This window comes from Lygodium microphyllum, chromosome 2 (genome assembly GCF_053477565.2).
Source record: "Lygodium microphyllum isolate KBCC chromosome 2, Lygodium_microphyllum_v1.1.10, whole genome shotgun sequence".
NCBI lineage: Eukaryota > Viridiplantae > Streptophyta > Polypodiopsida > Schizaeales > Lygodiaceae > Lygodium > Lygodium microphyllum.
The window spans coordinates 70,295,239-70,302,646 of NC_141136.1; positions in this window are offsets into that span (position 1 = coordinate 70,295,239).

A 7,408-nucleotide genomic window follows, 5' to 3' on the forward strand; every position below is an offset into this window, starting at 1 on the left:
AATCCACATTTGGTTCTACAGTTGGGGACTCAAGGGCATGTATCAGAAGGCTTGAATTTATAAGCCAAGACTCGGAAGATGAAGACATAGTACCACCTGCTTATCTTAGGATCAAACTCACCGCAAAAAGAGAGCATAGTGTTGATGCTCTCATCGATGAAGGAGCTGATTTTAATATCTTGACCTATGAAGCATAGACCCTACTAGGCCAACCAGAGCTCACACCGACTAATGCAACTCTTAGTCCTTATGGAGGACACCCCACAAGCACTTATAGGGAAGTGCAAAATCCTTGTAACTATTGAAATGGAAAGCTTGCCTATCCTATTCCATGTTCCTCCAAATAGTGCGAATTGTGGAAAGAAAACCCTCCTAGGAAGACCCTTCAAAAGGGCAACGAAGTGTAAGGCTAATTATGTAGCACAAAGGATACACTTGACACTACCGGGTGTGAGGATAATCACAACCTTTAGTAATGGTGACCTCATCAAACCTTGAGGGAAAGACAAGGAATATCTTAACATACCAGGCAAGCCTAGTAATGAGAGCAAGGACTTGTTGAAAGAGTTGATACAAGCGCATGTTGAACATAGAGAACTAGTGAGCAAGGCCATGCTTGAAACAAGAAGGTCAAGAGACAATGCTAAGGATAGGCTTTGGACTTACAAATATTGTAGAAGACCACAAAAGAAGCCAAGCCTTATAGACGAAGGTATCGATGGAGAGCCAGCACAACACCACGATGGATATCCAAAGCGTTGCTACGTGCTCAAGGGTATTACGCAGGTAACCAATGGATTTGGGAACCAAAACCCCCTACTAAACCACCTCTATTAGTTGAAGGCCAAATCGCATCAAAAGCAAATAGGAAATCTAAACCAAAATCCAAGTCTTCAGTCAACAACATTGGAGTGACTAAGCCCCTCACGATTGAAATCAAGAGACCAAACATGACCGTTCGAAATGTAGATCCTTAGCCTAGCATGCTTAATAAGCAAATATCATATGTAACCATTGGGAGTGCACTAATACCACTAGTGCCCAAGGAGCCTTTGACTTTCCAAGAGGATAATGAGCACCACAGGTACAACGTTGCTTATGATAAGGCTAATTGCTCAATAAAGAAAATGGTAGAATCGTCTAATAGCCACAAGCAAATATTCCAGCCAGTGCCAAGTCCACCTAGGAGCCCCAAATCTCCTACACCCTCTTTCCCTAAATGGACACAAGAAGCACAACAACAGTTGTCAAGCATAGCTACTCAATCCCAATCTCTATATCCATCCGAGCTTCCGAATGTCCAAGATGCGGGACATGACACCACACTTAGTTCTCAGTCTAAGGATATGCCTATGCAATCCACCGCGACTAGCTCAACTGATGCTCTCGATTTGCACAAGTGAATGCACAAAGGGTAACAAAAGACATGACCACTAACACCACAACCTACCAACAATAGCCAGTCCGCTAAACTAGCCGCTACTACTTCCAATTAGGAATCACTGCCAATACAATCGGATGAGGGGCTAAATGAAGGGGAATTAACTGAAGAGCTAGACTCTCCAAAAAGAGAGGCGGTTGTACCCTCACAACCTAGTGAGGTTGTTCAGCAAGCCGCAGCTATGTCCCATAAGGACATGCCAGAGAATGCTGAGGCCCAACCAAGCACATCAACGGCTGACCTAGTTCAGGGTCCTGAATCTTTAAAGGATACACCTCAATTGCCCAAGAAAAAGAGGAGAAAACAACAAAAATAATGGGAGTTGCAAGTGGCTATAGACGCCAAGAAGATTGAGACCAAGAGTGCTGAAGAGCTGAGGAATAAAGCATCGAGTCCACCCACAAATGAACCCATTGCCATCTCTTCTAACAACAGTGAAACCTCAGACACATTCGTGTGTTCTGATAAGTCAAAGCAACCATTACCATCAATGGTTGCTTGCAACACTCAATTCATCGACAATAGAACTTACATTGACCAATCAAGAGTGGATACAACACTGTCACAATAGATTGATAAAACTATACCAGTCATATCTGAAGGGAACCATGATACAATAGCAGCAAAGCCTCTGGACGAGAAACATGAAAACCTCAAGGACAAGAGCAATCCTAGGAGTGACCAATCTTGCTCATCTAGGCCTGAGCCCCCAGCTATACTAAAGCCTAGGAAAACTCCCAGAACTTTGCATGAGATAGCAACCGAGCAAGCCTTCATAGAACATAGAAGTGTCACAGAGTGCTTGATCAAGTTGGAGGCTAAACTCAAATTATTTGCACATGCTTACATCCTTGCAAACATGGGCACATTCCCTAGGGAGCAACTTGAGGAATATTTGTCATATTTGCTATCTTGGGAAGAGCAAGAATATCTTAACAAGCACTATGACAAACTTCTATATGAACGCATGCAACTCATCTCTGATGAGGAAGCCGACGAACTACACTTAACTGTGACATTCAATGAAGTGCTTTGCCAACCAAATCTCTTTGAGATAGAGCAATTAAAGCGATAATCAAAGGATCGAAGTCAATTTGAAAAACATTGGTTTGAAAACCACACTACAATGGCCAAACTTGGAGCCCAGATTATGACAGTCTCAGAGGAGCGATTGACCAAATGGCAGTCTCAAAGAGACCCAACCTATGTGGCGCCAACTTCCTTTCGAGTACTAACTGCCATTCAAGGTATAGACTTAGCCAAAGCTAGCCAAGAGAACTCTCTGATTGATAAAATTCTCACTAAGGAGGAGGGAGCTACATGTTGCTAGTAGACTCGGATAAGGTACCATGCTACTCGATATTGCAAAATATTTGTTGTTATTGAGTAGGCTACCATGAGTATTAGATGCATGTGCTACACTCATGTATAATCCTGAGTTCTACAATTGGTTTTTATCCTCACAAAGTGACATGCATTCATAAACGTGTACATAAATAAACGAGTTTTGTGACTGTGTATAGATAATACCAAAAAAAGAAAAGCCAGCATGCACACACAAGTACTAATAATCAAGGGCAGGTGATATGCATCGAAGTCAACACCATGGGATTTAGATAAGTGATGCCTCTTTGAGTTGCACCTATTCATTATTGTTGAAGCATATGACTTGCATGTACTCTCACGAGTTGCGAAGTGAATGAAGGACATCACAGGTCTCTGTACGAAAGTGTTCAATGTCCAAGTCACCACAAGACCACCAACCTCACAAATAACCATTATGGAGAAAGCGACAGAAATACCAAGAACAAAGAGCCATGATGGAATCCCCATAGGAATATAAAATCACCCCTACAAAAAGCATACATTGCATTTGAGCATAGCCCGAAGCATAGTCATCGCCTACTCTCTCTTTCTTGGCCAAACTCTACATCCGGGTAGGAGCCACACTCTCAGCAATGACAAATGTTTCCTCATCAACCAAGATTCAATTTGTCAGATGCTCTGTTCCTTGTCCATGCACAACTCACTCGCATTGCTACCTCAATTGTACCAATGTCTCACATGTTACAAAGAGGTTTGCAAAATCTCAAGTGTATCTCTCCATCTCAACAATTGTTCCTCTAGCATGGAGGCTAGTAACACAATCATCTTTGTAATATCCATTTTTCACAACCTTTGGATCTCGGCTTTCTCAATCCAAATGAAAGGCTAATAGCCTCAATATATTGCATTGGTTGTATTCATTTTATCCCAAAAAAGGAGAAAAAAACAAAAAGAAAAGAAAAGAAAAGCACTCACGATCACAGCACAACACCTAGGGGTCCTCAAATTAGGTACGTCCAGTGACCTTGGTCGGCTGGCTCCATCCCTAGTCCCCTAGCCCTTTATACATCCCCTACAATTGTTCAAGGCACATCAAGGGTAGGACATACCTAGGGAGCTTGTCTCACCTATGGTTAGACATGTCACCCTGAATTATTTGCACAATTCTTTTTCGCACTCCATCTTAGCACCATCGCAACGGAAGACCGTGGAAAGTATATCGTACTTTTCAAACACTACAAGTAGCCACCAACTACTACCAAAGCTAAGGCGTCAATGAGCTCAATTATGCTACATCATGTTGTCAAAATCACAAATGATGTCTCAAGAAGCCTTCGAGTGTACTTCTCCTCAACATCAATAAAATTTTCCACCCCATTGAACCCTTGCTTCATCCACACAATGCTACGAGGAACCCGACCAACAATCTTTTAACTGCGTAATATCTAAGTATGCACGCGCACTCACATAATATCTGCACCACAATCTATACATAGTTTGGGTCCTCAAGTGTAGAACATTACTCTCGGCTCACCTTGTTGACATGTCTCCCAAACTAATCAAACTACGTCTTGTGCACGATAAGAAGACTAGCACTACCCCCAGGGAGAGACCACATATGAGAGGTTTTTCAATTGCAGGTATTGAAGACTCTAACAAAAATACTATTAGCTCTTCATCAACACTCAAATCTAAATTCTTATCCTTTATCATCATGCAAGCCCACCAAAGAATCATCATGCACGCAGAATCCCCACAACACCAACACTTGTACAAGCCAACCAGCTAGGAGTGCAACTCCCAACAAAGAATAACCCTATCACCAACCAATTAGACCAATAACATGCCACCAATGACCTTCATTCGCACTACCACCAAAACTCCTCCAAGGCAAACCACAACAGTCATTTCCACCCACATCTTCAGTGCATGCTAAAGCCTGCTACCTACGACGATGAGTGCCATGGGACTAACACTTGTCTAGAAGGGGGGTAAATGTTAACCCTCAAACGAACAAGGTGGAAAATCTAGAAAATCTAAAGCAAAATACAAGGCCAAGACAAAAGTGGAATGGAAGACGAAGATGTGCCAATAAAAATATGGAAGCACAAGAAGTGCAAAAAAGTCCTAAATCAAGGAGAGAGCTGCACAAGAAAATGCGTAAGTCAATGCTTTTGTAAAAGAGCACAAGGTGTACCATGATTTATTTTAAGAGCGTGGGCTCTCACCCGTGCAAATTGTAAAACTAGATGGGTGGTAAGAAGGAAGCTAGGAAGCTAGGAGGACAATAGGAAAAAGGGCTAGGTAGGCCACGATCGGCCATGTAAAAAAGGGAATAAGGGGATGACCGCCCAAAAGGGATTTAGAGTTTTATATATAAAGTTGAAAAGTGAATGAGAAGCTCATTCTTGTGTGCGGCCAAAAGTAACTCTCCTCCTCCTCCTCTTCTTCTTCTTATTCTTGCTTGCTTGAGCTTGGGCTCGAGAGAGGGAGTGTGAGAGTGTAAGGGAGTGAGTGTGTGAGGATGAGGGATTGTGGTGAAGAAGCTCTCCATCTTCTCCTCTCTTCTTCTCTTCTCTTCTATTCTCTTGTCTTGCTCGCAGCAATGGAGCTTGGAACATGGAGCTTGAAGATCAAGCTCGCTTGAATCTTGCACTTGGATCGTGGAGCTACCAGAATGCTCGGGAGAGAAGGCAACTCGATAGGGCATGGAGGCAAGCTCACTACAATTGTAGAGAGAGATAGTGCGTTGGCTATGTGAGAGGTAGCCATTAGTGCTCGGCTTGAAATGCTTGAAACAATAAGCGGTCTATAGGTCTTGGCGGTTGAGCTTGAGCTCATCGCCTCTACGTGCAGGTAGATGGATAGCTCCTTTTCTCAATGAGGCATCCCAATTCATTTTAAAAAAGGACACCTTATCCTATGTAGTTTGGGCAAGCGACCAAAGCTGACTTATGTGGTGAGTAGTGCAACACTATGGTTGTTGTGGACTCAATAGATATCGACCAATGAAGGCTTGAAGAATAATAATAATAATAGATGGAGAAGAGCATGAGTGGTTGTGATACCAAGTGATGGAATTTGGATAATCATAGAGGTTCATAAACAAGGTAGGCCATGAGTTGAGAGATTAGAGCAAGCCACACTAAATTGCATTGCTTGTGCCTCTTCATATAAGCAAATGAGTACATCCAATACATTGTATTTGGTCTAGTTTGACCTACCAACTCAAATCATTATCCATCCAACTTATCATTCTCAACTCCCCATACTCTAAGCTACAATATTCATGCAAAGAATGCACCACTCTTATATACGCACATACAAATGTTTCAATAGAAAAAATGGTGAGGGGGACTAGAGATGGAGACAACCAATGAGGCATTGGGCGTCTCTAACTTGAGATATGTGGTAAGAGAGTTTGTGGAAGGTTGATATAAGGAACATAATTTGGACTTTGAAAGCTTTGGCAAGTTAGACTAATACAATCCTAAATGCAAAAAAAATTGCAATATATGAGGATGTGGAGCTCACTAATATATAGGGAATGGAAGACCAATATTAATAGGATCAAGTTAAACTATATCTTTAAAAAACCCTTATGATCACTTCTCAAATTTTCTTAAAGATAAACACATTTAATGGTGATTTCTATTCACATCAAGCCTATCATGGAATGCATATTACATTGTTTGGGATTTTTTTTTTGTGACATAGATCCTTCTTGTTGTGGCCTAAGGTGGCTCCGTTAAAATTTGAACCAGTAAAAACCTTTTCATTTTGGATTGAACTGGCCATATTTAGTTTTTATTTCGAATTTAACCAGCTCAATTCCCCTCAAAATCTTTTGTGAAATGATAATTACCTTTTCTACCCTTATTTGAAAGGGTGTATAATCCAATGTTTTCCTAATAATTTGTTCAATAACTTATCTCTTTTCTTGAAATTTATCCAATTGCTTATCTCTTACAACTCGGAAATGAAAAACTATATTACCATTGAAAAACTTAATATACAATACTTATCTAAAGTTTTAATAGTAAAAGACAAATGTATACAAGTGGTTTCTATTTGCCTCTATTTGCCTTGATGTGTTTATGGTCTCAAAGAAGTGTGTACATAATAAACATAAAGATCAAAAGAAACTATAAAATAAAAACAAAAAGTTAAAAAAAGAAAAAAAGTCAAAAGCGAAAAGATTTGAAAAAGAAATCAAGCACATTTTATATCCTACATAAAAGTGGAAATTGAGAAGGAAACTTAAAAATATTCACTCGAAAAATAGAAGCGAACAATAGAAGAATAAGTCTTACACAAAAGAAAAGAGTTTAAGCATAGAAAATATAAAAAGAGAAAACAAAACTTACATGAAAGAGAACATCATGAAACATAACCAAAACTAAAAAGAAAAAAATAACCAAGAGAAAAATGGGCATCGCACAAAAAAGGAGTTAAAACATAGAGAACAAAAACACAAATCTTATTTGATGAAAATAAAATAAAACACACACAACAATATATATAAGAAGAAAGAGAAATTGTGCGAAGGAGAAAAAGTCAAAAGAGTTAATGATGCCTAGTGACCTCAAAATCATCATAGGCCATAATGAAATCAAGTGCTCACATGAATATGTGGATTTA